Consider the following 13,664-nt stretch of genomic DNA (forward strand, 5'->3'; position numbering starts at 1 on the left):
GCAAAGACCTCAACTCTTAGATGGATGGAAGGTAAAAATATGAATTTGTGGTGAGAAAATACACTAAAGACAAACCAAAGTGCAAAGAGTAAAGACTTCCAACCAGAAACAAAACAAAATCAAACCAGGAAAAACTCACAGATTATTTAAGATAGAGAATGGTCTGTGGACTTGTGCTAATGAAACTGTCTTAATTAGTCACAACTGTGATATATTTCAATCCATTTAAATAAGAAAAGGGACCATCCAAATTAACAGCCAAGAATATTTTAAGCAACAAAGAAGAATCCACACAGAAGGAAACACCATGAACTCAAGGTCTGATCTATCTTTGGTCTTCTCAAATATTTTTAAACACACATTCAGGAAGTATTTGATGGAAATCGATGACAAATTAAGATTTGTTATATAGTATTTAACTGCATATCTATTTCTCAAAAATTTCCCCCAGAAATCTTCAGCTACACAGATCATCCCTAACTGTATTGAGAGTTAGCGAAATTAAGCCAAAAACACAATAAATGGACTCTGCACTTCACATTCATAAAGAGGTAAATAATATATTTTCATTGATTTTAAACGATAAAGATTGAGGTGTCTAAGTACAAAATAAAGTGTTATATATTAAACCAATTTGACACTCATTACCTTTTCTTTTTAAATGCAATCTTAATGTGATTTCTATATTTTTTTCTCCAAAACACTTGTGAATGGAACAAAGAAAAAAAAAAAGGAAAAAAATCAAGAGAATAAAGCAAAAAGGAAATCTCCAACAAGTGGTTTTGTGATTTGTTTGAAAACAAATTCACTGAAAATATGATCAGCTATTGAGGGCTTTGATTAAACGAGATAAAATTAAGAAGAGATTAAGGTTAAAAAGTTTGTAATGACAGAACTGAAAGTCAAAGTTAGAGTAATTACTTATATGTGAACTTAGACTCTATGCAACCTAGTTTGTAAGCTCAATGGAAATCAAGTCAAGACCAACATCTGGTAAAATGTTAATAACCACATAAATGTTGGCAAAAACAGTTAACAAAATTGACTGAGCCTATTCACTAGATAAACAGCTGCACAGAATACACACACACACACACACACACACACAGATATGCATATGCATATACATACTCCTGCAAGAGAGAAATGTCCTGGAATGATCACTGTATTCACTTAGGAAAGGGACCTCACCAGCATTTAGATAATTTGGGTTCAGCAGAAACACTTCATTTCTTCATTAAATCTTACCCCGTATTTATTTTAATTCCTTATTTATTGATGGAAGCAGTATTTACATACCTCCAATTCACTTACACTTAACCTCACCGAAATGCTGTTTAAATATTCTTCTAGGTATGTGAGAAACTGAGGATTTCTCTTTCTCTCTTTCTTTCTTTTTTCTTTCTTTTTTTTTTTTTTAACAGCTGAAAACTGCATTTCAGTATAAGAAAGCCAACTTGAATCTCAAAAGGTTTGCACTCAGGTCTAAACTGAGCAGTAAGGCCATTCAAAGGGAACATCTATTTTTCTAAGGCATTATCCCTATTAAAGAATTTATTCTCCATTAGGTTAACCAAGGATAATGCATACTTTAAAAATGTTGGAACAGATATTGAGACTATAGATTTAATGACTTACCAAAGATGTTGCAGTCTAGCTGGTAAATAACATACATTTTAAATTGGTAAAATATTTGGGCATGATGCACACTGATGAGCTTGTGGCCCCTGTGGAGATGCTGCAATCTGTTAGGCAACACTGAGAGGGTGTTTGCAAGGAGTTTTTTTTTCCTCTTTTTAAAAAAATGTTAATTTTACAAACCCAAAGAGCCCTGAATCCCCACACTTAAGTACATAAAAATAATGATTCTGTTTACAACTTTTAGCCATGAATTTCTAAATAAAATTCAAATGCATCTGTTTTCTAAAGGATATAAAGGTGTTTCCATTATTTTATGCTTATTAAGTTGCAGTAAGAAGCATCAAATGCTACAGGGAAGTAGCACAGCTGATGATGCTAAACCATTAATTAAGTATTTCTGGTACAAAATATGTTTAAGACAATTTTTCCTGCCACAGACTTATCTGTCTTTCAGAATGTGTCAACTCTGAGGTAGACAGACTGGTAGCCTGTATGCCAAATTCATTCCCAGACAAAATTTATTTGGCCTCCACAGTGATAAGATATTTTGTTGGTTGCCTGCATTCAAAAATAGGGAGATTCTGAAAAAAATATTAAAAATTTTAAAATAAACAAATAAAAATGGGGAGATTCTGCGCATTAAAAAAATTGAGATTTCTAAACTATCTGAAAAGTTGGAAGGTCTGGTTGTATGTTCATTTTCATTACCTTAGACACTAAGCAGCAGACGCCAAGCAGAGGTTCACCTTGTAAGTGGTCATTTACTCTCTAGTATGCTACAGTCACCACCATTCCCTATTGTCCTTCAATTATGAAGGTTAAGTATCAGTTACTATTTATTGTGCTTTGTGTGTTGTCTGTACCTTAAAATCTCTTCACTCTACTCATTTATATTACTATTTACTCCCTATGAGAGGTATTTAAGACCTCTGTTCAATCTCTTCCCATGAGATCCATGCAACCTTCTGTATGACACTTAATGTGTTTACCACCCAAAAAGTCTTTAACACTGGCTGACTTGTATCATCATGTGTCTTTATAAATATATATATATATATATATATATATATATATATATATATTTCTTTATATATTTCTTTCTTTATAAATATATATATTTCTCTCTCTCCCAATAAATTGTAAGTACTAGGAGAAGAATTATGGCTTTCAGGTACATGTATCCCCAAATTCTGAAGAATGTCCAGGATATATTTGATTCTTTTTTTTTTTAAAGATTTTATTTATTTATTTATTTGACAGAGACAGAGACAGCCAGCGAGAGAGGGAACACAAGCAGAGGGAGTGGGAGAGGAAGAAGCAGGCTCATGGCGGAGGAGCCTGATGTGGGGCTCGATCCCACAACACTGGGATCACGCCCTGAGCCGAAGGCAGACGCTTAACCGCTGTGCCACCCAGGCGCCCCCAGAATATATTTGATTCTTAAGAAACATTCTGATGAGGGATGCCTGGGTGGCTCTCTCAGTTGAGTGTCCAACTCTTGGTTTTGGCTCAGGTTGTGATCCCAGGGTTGTGGGATCAAGCCCAGCATCAGGGTCTATGCTCAGTGCAGAGTCTGCTTCAGATTCTCTCTCCCTCCCACTCACTCTTCTCTCTCTCTCTCTCTCTCTAATAAATAAATAAATAATCTTCAACAGCAACAACAAGAACTGCTCTGATGATACTATTAACCAGTGATGCAGCTCTATTTCTCCATCAGTCATCTCTACCCATTTTCCCAGGGTCTTGAGGTAATAGGAATATCAACACTACCTAGAAGTTGGGGGAACTTTAGGAAAGGAAGAAGTAGAGAAGAGTCATGCTCATTTGAGAATATAAAATATACTTAAGCTATACAAAGCATTACAGTATTTAAAATATTGAGACTATTCCAAATGCTTAAAATAAAATAAACTTTCTATGGCCTTAGGTGTTTACAGAGAAAACCTGATCAATTAGATTTCCACATTGTGCCAGATGGCTGCCACATACTACTGACCATTACTCATACTGGATTCCCCCCCCACTTTAAACAGTAACAGACAATATGTATGAAGCAAATGTCTTAAGACACTAAACAACAGGCAACACTAAACAACAGGCAACACAGGTTTGTGATACCTGAGGAAAAGCTAAGACACAAAGCAGATCTTCACAAGCATTTCGTTCTTTGCCAGGAAGCAGGGAGGTAGAGCCTAAACACCATCAACCATCAGTGTACTGAGCTGAGGAAGCAGAAATGAGAGGTCACCATTTTGGTCTGGGGCAGGTGGTAAACTAACCAGGAACTCATGGAAATGAAAGATTAATACAAGAGCTCAGGAAATAAGCTTGCCACACATCCTTCTGATCACTAACCTAAACATGAGTGTGGGAAATTCAAGAAATCCCAATTAAATTGGAAGCCAGGAGAGACTTGAGAACTTGTAGAGACTGTGCGTATGTTCCTCAGCTCATATACAGACTGGGTAGCAGAAAGGAAAAGCATTCTGGACTTAAGGTTTCTGAGCCCTAATCAGTGGCTTAGCACTAAACCACATAGATGTAGGGGATACCTCTGGGAAGACGGGAAAAAAAAATTGAATAGAGCTATCAGTGACTATACACCATGATGGGGAGGTAGATTCTGCCAGTTAAGTCAAGGGATGTTAGTGAAAATAACACAACTTTCAGAAAAATAAAAACAGAATCCAGAGTTGCAACATACTATTCACAGCTCCTAATTTTCAAACAAAAAGTAATAAATGTGACCCATATCCATACTCAGAAAACAAAACAGTCCTTAGAAACTGGACCGATCTCTGTTTCCTCGGCTCAATGAAACCACATTGGATAAGAAGCTACTCTAAATATGTTGAGAGAACATGCTATCACAGAGCCAACAAATACCAGATATATTAGAAATTGAAACTATGCAAGAACCAAAGGAAAATTCAAGAGATTAAAAGCAAAGTAACCGAAGTGAAGGTTTCACTAGATGAGTCCAATGGTAGATTTGAGATGTCAAGAGCAAAATATAGTGACCTCCAGTAAAAATCATTACAATTGTCCAATCCCCAAACAATAGAAGAATCCTGAAAGCAGCAAGAAAAAAAGCACCATACATCACATACGGAGGAATGACAGTATGATTAATAGTCAACTTGTAATTAGAAACATTGTAGACAAAAAGGCACAAATAGCATATTCAAGGTTTTGAAAGAAGAAAACTATCAACTAAGAGTTATGTATCTAGTGAAACTGTCCTTTAAAAATTAAAGTGAACGCGTTCTTAAAAATGCCTATGTATAAATGTTTTTGTGTATATATATATTCTTCTCTTCTGCTTTTAATAATTTGCTCTTAATAATCTACTTTTAATAAACAAATGACTGTTTAAAGCCCAGCTATAATACTGTATTGTCAGCTTAATCACATATAGGTGGGGGAGGAAATTGAGCTATATTGTTGTGAAAAGGATTGTTTTACTGGACTTACATCACTATTGATTTGAAGAAGGTAGTATGAATTTAAATACACATTAAAATCCCTAGAGCAATCACTAAAATGTTAGTTTTTTAAATATTAAAAATATCGCTAAATGTTAAAGGGATTAAAATGATATCCTAATATTATTTAATAGATTTTTAATAAAAATGTTTCTAAGTTTAAGTCATCTTACATGTCTTTTTTAAGATTTGTTTATTTTTGAGAGAGAGAGAGAGAGAGGGTGAGCAGGGGGAGGGGCAGAGAGAGAGGGAGAAAGTGAATCTCAAGCAGACTCCCCGCAGAGCCCCGAGCCTAAAGCAGACTCAATCTCATGACCCTGAGATCGTGACCTGAACCAAAATCAACAGTTGGATGCTTAACCAACTGAGCAACCAGACACCCCTCATCTTTACTTTTTTAAAAAAACTGTTCAATAAAATTTCTTTAAAACAAATTAAGTAGAAGATAGATATGAGACAAATAGGGAAAACAAGCAACATGTCAGACCTAGTCTGAACCATATTAATGATTACATTAAATGTGAATTGATTAAACATTCAAATTATAAGTCACAGATTGCCAGAGTGGATTAAAAAAGGAAAGTAATATCCAACCATATGCTTTCTACAAGAGCTCAAATATAAGTTCAATTCATATGCAATTCTAATACAAATATGTTGAAAATAAAACGAAAGAAGAAAACATACCAAAAAAACAGTGACCGATGGAGAGGTGAAGTGGCTATCACATAAAACAGACATAAAAATAAGGACTATTACTAGATACAAAGAAGGCTATCTTATAATGAGATATATATCAGCATATTAGTAAAATAATGTCCATAAATGTGTATGCCCCTACCAACAAAACCCCAAAACATAAAAAGCAAAACTTAAAGAATTAAAAGAAGTACAAAGCAAAAATCATACTTAATATCAAGATTTCTGTTTCAGTAGTTGAAAGAACAAGTAGACAGAAAGTCAGTAAAGTTACAGATGAAATAACTCTATCAACCAATATGACCTCACTGACATATGTAGAACAATCTACTTAACAATGGCAGGACAGTTTTTTCAAGTATAAACAAAAAGGTAGGATATGGAAGGATAAATCTTACAATAGAATATAAAAAGAGCCTCGATATACTGAAGAGAATTGCAATCATGTACTTTTCACACCTTAGAGAATTAAATTAGGAATCAAAAACAGAAGTCAAAGAACTTCTAAAATATAGGAAATTAAAGAATCTGTTTCCAAGTAATGCACAATACAAAGCCAAAATGAGATACAGCCATTATGGAAAACAATGTAAAGCTTCCTCAAAAAATTTAAAAAAGAACTACCATACAATCCACCAATCTCACTACTGAGTATATATCCAAGGGAAATGAAGTCACTGTCTTTTTAAAAAATATTTTATTTATTTGTGAGAGAGACAGAGAGCACAAGCAGGGGGAGCAGCAGGCAGAACTCGAAGCAGGCTCTCTGTTGAGCAAGGAGCCCAATGCACGACTCCATCCCAGGACCCTGGGATCATGACCTGAGCTGAAAGCAGACGCTTAACAGACTGAGCTACCCAGGCATCCCTGAAGTCACTATCTTAAAGAGATATCTGCATTCTCATGTTTACTGCAGCATAATTTGCAATAGCCAAGACATGTAAACAACCTAAATGTTGACAGATAAATGGATCAAGATATTATGGAATATATATATATAAATATATATATGGATAGAATATTATTTGGCCATGAAGAAAGAAGGAAATCCTGCCATTTGAGACAACATAGATAAACCTGGAGGTTTAAGAGAAATAAGCCAGACAGATACAAATTTGTGCCATTTTAATAGGTCAAAAGATTGAATACTATTAATATCATAATTTCATGGTAAATTGATAGATTCAATGTGACTTCAAACTAAATCCTAGTATGAAATTTTTTTGTAGAAATTGAAAAGCAGACACTAAAATGTGTATGGAAAGCTAAAGTATCAAGAATAGTCAAAATAATTTTGAAAAAGAAAAGTTAGAAGACTTACACTACTGATGTCAAAACCATTATAAAGCTACAGTAACCCAAACCATATGGTATTGGCTTACAGATAGACATATAAATCAATGGAAGGGAACAGAGAGTTCCTAGGTAGACCCACGCATATACAATCAATAATTTTTAAAAGAGAAGCCAAGTTAATTCAATGGGAAACAACAGTATTTTCAATAAATGGTGCTGGAACAACTAGATATTCATGTGTGAAAACAAAACAAACAAACCAAAAAATAACCTCAATTTTAACTTCAGGGCACAACCAAAAATATCCTTAAAATGGATCACAGACTTAGTTGTGAAGCCTAAAACTATAATACTTGTAGAAGAAAACTTAGTAGAAAATTGTATGACTCAGTTAGGTGAAGACTTATCGAATGGTACATGAAAGTATGAATTTTTGAAAGAATCATAAAAATGATCAGATTTTTTCAAAATTTCAAAATTAGAAATTTTTATTCTTGAAAAGGCATGATTAACTAAACAAAGAGGTTGGCCACAGAATGACTGCAAATATTTTCCAAAAACATATTCACTCAAACAATTTTATCCATGAAGAGAACACACACAACTGAATATTAACAAAACCCACAGTACCAGTAAAAAAATGGACAAATGATCTGAATAGGTAGTTCACTAAGGAAGGTATACAAATAGCAAAAAAAAAAAAAAAAAAAAAAAAAAAAAAACCCACATGAAAACATACTCCACATCATTAATCGTTAGGGAAATGTAAATTAAAATCACAATGAGAGGGGTGCCTGGGTGGCTCAGTTGGTTAAGTGTGTGACTCCTGGTTTTGGCTCAGGTCATGATCTCAAAGGCATGAGATCAAGGTCCACATCAGGCTCCAAGCTCAGCATGGAGTCTGCTTCAGATTCTCTCTCCCTCTGCTTCTCACCCCATTCATCCTCTCTCTCTAAAATAAGTAAATAGATAAAATCTTTAAAAAATAAAATAAAAGCACAATGAGATATTACTATAACTTACTAGAATGGCCAAAATTAAAAAGACTCACATCAAGTATTGGCAAAGATGCTGAAAAACTGTTACAGCTATACAATGATGTTTGCAATGTAAATGATAAAGTCACTTTGGAAAGTATTCTAGGATTTTTATGTAAAGTTAAGCAAGCACCTGACAGACAACCCATCAATTCCACTCTCTGGTGTCTACCCAAGAGAAATGAAAACATATAAATCCATACAAAGTTTTTATAAGCGAGTACTCATGGCGGAAGTATAGATAACAGCTAGATATTGGAAACAATCCAAATGCCCACCAACTGGTAAATGGACAAACTACAGATCCCAACAACAGAATACTACTCACCAACAGAAAATAATGAAACAGTGATGCATAGAAGAGCATGTAAGAATCTCAAATCATCATGTGAAGCAAAAGAAACCTGATGTTAAAAACTATGTATGGTATGAATGCATTTATATAAAATTTCTGGAAATGGCAAAATTAAGAGTGATAGAAGACAACTCAGTGGTTGTTTGAGATCAGGAGTGGAAGAAGTGGAGGACAGGGCCTAAGGGGAGATTTAGGTTGATAGGAATATTCCAAATCTGTCCAGCTGCATTACCGTGTATGTTTACTAAAATTTACTGCACACACAAAATGGATGATTTTTTAAAAGATTTTATTTATTTATTTATTTGACATAAAGAGAGAGAGCACAAGCAGGGGGAGCAGCAGGCAGAGGGAGAAGCAGGCTCCCCACTGAGCAGGGGGCCCCATGCGGGACTAGATCCCAGGGTCCTGGGATCATGACCTGAGCGGAAGGCAGATGTTTAAATGACTGAGCTACCCACGCACCCCAAAATGGATGATTTTTATGGCATTTAAATTATGCTTCATGGTGCCTGGGTGGCTCGGTTGGTTAAGTGTCTGACTCGATTCCAGCTCAGGTCATGATCTCATGGTGGTGGGGTCGAGCCCCATGTCAGGCTCCGTGCACAGCCAGGGAAATGGCTTGAGAGTCTCTCTCTTCTTCTGCCCCTCCCCCACCCACACATGTGCGCATGCCTGGTAGATCAGTAAGGATACGTAAGATTTCATGGGAGTGTTGATTACACACTCTACATGTCAAAATTGAATCGTGCACTCAGGATCTGTTCGTTTCACTGTAAGATTTATCTTAACAATAGAACTCTGAATTGGTCAATAACGCAACAGAAAGAGGACCAAAATAACTGGCCAAATATGATTAGTAAATAGGGTAAGTCAATGATAGAGAGTAACAGGTCACAACACAGAAAAAAGAAGAGCAAATGAAACCCAGATAAGTACTCTAAACTTTCTGAGACACTTTTGTCAGAACCATAAAATATCCATATAGTCTAAATCATTCAGGCATTAACAAAATTTCTATTACTGAAAATGCTTATTTTGAAAAGATTACAATAAAAGGTGACAGATTTAACTCAAAAGTAAACCAAAACTTTGCTATTACAAAAATACCATTTTACCAATTGATGCCAAATGAAAAGCATAAGGTAACAATTAAATGTCACCCTCAACTCTGCTGTCCAGAAAGAGGCACTGTTAACATTTTGAAATAAGTTCTGTCAAAAAACTGATAGCTGAATAAATAAGTCAGAAAAACACATATTTGAATGTAACAAACTATTAGTGCCTTTAATATGTAAAGAACTCTTCAAATATCATGAAAAAACTTAACAATCCCAACAAAAACTAGAAATAAGATTATACACAATCCCCAACAGGAAAAAAAAAATCATCCAGTAAACACATGAAAAGATATTCATCTCAAGAGTAAGGAAAAATAAAATTAAAATTAAAATACAATTTCATGCCCCTGAGATAGTGAATATGTAATATGTTTTATATATATACATTTTTTAAGAAGTACATTTAAATGGGCAGTATGTCTGTCAGAGTTTTTGCAAGAAAAAGCATACTGAAAGTGGATAATTGAAAGGAATTAAATAGAGACCATTTACAAAAGGTATGGGCAGAGTTTATGAAGACCAAGAGAGAAAAACCCACCTACAATAGGAATAGCAGGAGTCATTATCACATCTAGGCCAGTAGGAGCAAAGGAAGTGAGCAGTTGCTAAAATCCCCAGGGAAGAAGGAGGGCTATGTGACACAGGCCAAGTGACAGGACCCTCAGCCATTATTCCACAGCCATTGGCAATCCAGCAGAAAGAAAAAGAAGGGAATAAGTACTTCACTTCATTTTCCTCCTTCCCACTGATCTCAAGTGGGTGCTTACCTTTGGTTGAACTCAGAGGCCAGAGGGGAGAGGACATCCGCACAAGTCAGACTTCCAGGGTAGAAAGTTCTGGGGAAAAAAAGCAGACAGCAGACCTAGATGAGCAAACATTCCATAACCTACACATGCAATCACGTGAAAGAAGGGGTAGGGGAGGGACGCCTGGGCGGCTCAGTGGGTTCACTGGCTGCCTTTGGCTCAGGTCATGATCCTAAGGTCCTGGGATGGAGTCCTGCATGGGGCTCCCTGCTCAGCGGGGAACCTGCTTCTCCCTCTCCCTCTGCCTGCTGCTCCCCCTGCTCCTGTTTTCTCTCTCTCTTTCTCTCTCTCTGATAAATAAATAAATAATCAATCTTTAAAAAAAATAGTGCCTAGCCTACAGTCTATGCTATATGTGAATATAAATGCATAGGGAAAAATGAAAGAACTTATTTCAAAATGTTAACAGTGCCTCTTTCTGGACAGCAGAGTTGAGGGTGACATTTAATTGTTACCTTATGCTTTCAGTGTTTAAATTCTCTCTTTTTAAGGTCAGAAAAAGGTCACTTAAAAATTATTTTCTAATTTTTGAAGCATCATTATAGAGACCCTGTAAAAATCTCCAGGATCAGGTCAGCCCTGCTCTGTTTCATCCTTTTGAGGCCACGGCACCAGTGGGAAATCCCCTAGAGAAGTCCACAGATGAAGATTTAAAGTTCAGGGGAAAAAATAATAATAAAAAATCCGCTTCATCCTTCCACTGGCATTGGGAGCAGCAGCGGGATTTCTACTCTTTTGGTAATACCAATTTCACATGTTTCCTGGGGCTGTTTTGAGTCATCTTCTGTGATGATAAGAGTATTAGCCTAGAGTCTTTTTTCTGTAAAAAAGTGTAAAATAGTTCTCAAAGATGGGAGTTAACTACCTTTTAGAGCAGTTAAAGATTGTAATGGAACCATTATAAACACTTTCAAGGATAAAGATTAAGAATTCTAAGGGCCATAAAAACCAAGCACAAATTCCTCAGATTACAGATTTGGAAAATGAAGTTCAGGAGCCTTCAGCAATTTGCCCTATTCTCATGGTGCAGATAGGACAAGAAGTTCAGTCTGCTGAGTGCTGGTTTAGTATCTTACTATTTTTGGTACAGAAAAAAGAGTTTCAAATAAACATTGCAAATGCCCCACCATGCCAATCTGATTGAAACCAAAGGATTATTTCACTGTAGAAAAACTGGGTTAAACTGGCCATTTAAAATTTTCTTTTGTTCTATGAATATGTCCTAATTCAAATGAACTGGTATGTTTCTTAGACTGCCCATTTCAAACTGTTCTTGGGAGTTTTTGGTTTCCTTGAAGGACCTGACAGGTCAACGGGGAGATCTATCAATCTAGATCCAACCAGGAGACAGAAAGCACTCAGTGATTTAAATAGGGGAGGTTTTACCTGTTAAACTATGATTACAGAGTAACTGTAAGAGGCAAAAAGAATGCTGAATGGTACTGTAGTAATGAGAAAGAAGATCCAAGAAGAGGAAACTTGGAAAGGAGATTCTGTCTCCAAGGCTTAAGATCGGACCTCATTGGAGGAGGCATGGTTGCAGCCCACAAGATGGTGGGTCTCACCACCAGCTCAGAGCTGGACCACAGTCACCCCACAAGCAGGAAACAAACATGGAGCACAGGAGAGCTACAGCTGGTGGGGAATACACTGCTGATCAATGACACAGCTGCTAAACCTGCAAGAGAAGGTCTTTCCTCCTACAATATCCCTCCAACACTCTCTACTGAGATATCTCCACACTATATTCACTTTAAAGAACAGCTTAAAGGAATCCCATCCATTTTTGCAACGCCCTACGAAATTTATTCGGAAGCCAAAAAGCGCTGAAAGACATTACTGAGGAAAAGACACAATAACAAAAGAAAATTATTTTAGATTTTTTTTTTAAATTAACAAAATGAAATGTTAATGGCATTTGCAAGTTCTTACTACCAAACACCTCGGACTAGAGGAAGAAAGAATGCAACAAGAGGGCGCTCCAAACAAAAGGTGCAACTAACAAATCCTTTGTTTTGTCATGTGACAAGTAAGCTAACTATTTTAATAGAGTTGATAATTCCATAGAAATCAAGCCAGTGGAAAAGAAGAAATTACGCTCAAGCTTATATAAGAAGAAAAATAATCATTTTCTGGTCCTTGAAAAGGACCAATACTGAAAGATATTTATGTAGTCACAGTAAACACTTTTCAATAAGGACTATGTTACGATTCCATCAAAGTACTGGGGTGAGAGAAAATGAGACAGATATTAGGAGATAAACCCCATCAAATCAACCAGACCAAAGATTTAATATATAATGCCAAAAATAGAAAAAAAATCAATAGCTGTGTAAGATTTTTCTTTGTTTTAGAAATATGGAAGCGCCCTAAGAAATGGATCAAGAGTCTCAAATGTTTCTGAGGAGTGGAATTAGAGGTACAAAAGGAAGTGCTGGTTTTCACTGTAATTATTTTATTTTTAAATTATGCACAGGTTTTAATTTGATGAGAACTAGCCAACACTTGTATTTAACATGATTTCTGCAATGTAAGTGTCATAGGGTAAACATGGGAAGAAAACACTCTAAAATATGAACAAGTGACTACACCTGGCAGGAAAAATTCTACATGGCTGTCAATGGTGTCTTTATACTTTTAATCTTCTAAAACTTTCTAAAATGAGTATCAACAGAAAAGGTGTATAATGAATAGGATAAGCACATGGTTAAGTGAAGTCATTAGATTTAGGAGAAAGGAAAGAAAGAAAGATAAAGATCGAATGAGTGCAGAAGTATCAGGTCATTAGGCAACCAATTTTATTAAGTGACCCTGTAAACCTAGCAACGGAGATAAGAAACAAACAAATAAAAGATAAAACATTAGCCACTCCCTTGAGGCCCTTAAAATTAAATGGGAGAAAAATAAATAAATGTAGAAAATGAAAGTTAGATATTAGATTTTTTAATGACAAATTTTTAAAAATAAAATAATTAAAAATCTTAGTAATAGGAAGTTTCAAGAGCTGATACTCAAAATCACTTGAAAATGAAAAAATAATTCCTTCTCTTACTCCTGCTCCTACTATCAAAGATAATTAGTTTTAAATAGCTCTCTATAAAATTATGAAGATTACTGTAAACTCCATAAGGGTACTTTCCAATTTACAAAATGCAATATAGAACAGTACTTTTCCCTACAGATTCATCTTGTGGATTCTCAGGACATCTGCTTATCTTAATACC

General features: G+C 35.5%; 1 long non-coding RNA gene across 1 annotated transcript in view; it reads right to left on the reverse strand.

The window, feature by feature from the left end:
• Positions 1 to 10,417: 10,417 nt before the first annotated feature.
• Positions 10,418 to 13,664, reverse strand: part of LOC109489041 — a 270,483-nt gene continuing 267,236 nt past the window's right edge. The window contains exon 5 of the long non-coding RNA XR_004623979.1: positions 10,418 to 10,470. This is a non-coding gene — a long non-coding RNA (uncharacterized LOC109489041). The remainder of the gene's footprint in view (positions 10,471 to 13,664) is intronic.

Source organism: Ailuropoda melanoleuca, chromosome 3 (assembly GCF_002007445.2).
Source record: "Ailuropoda melanoleuca isolate Jingjing chromosome 3, ASM200744v2, whole genome shotgun sequence".
Lineage (NCBI taxonomy): Eukaryota > Metazoa > Chordata > Mammalia > Carnivora > Ursidae > Ailuropoda > Ailuropoda melanoleuca.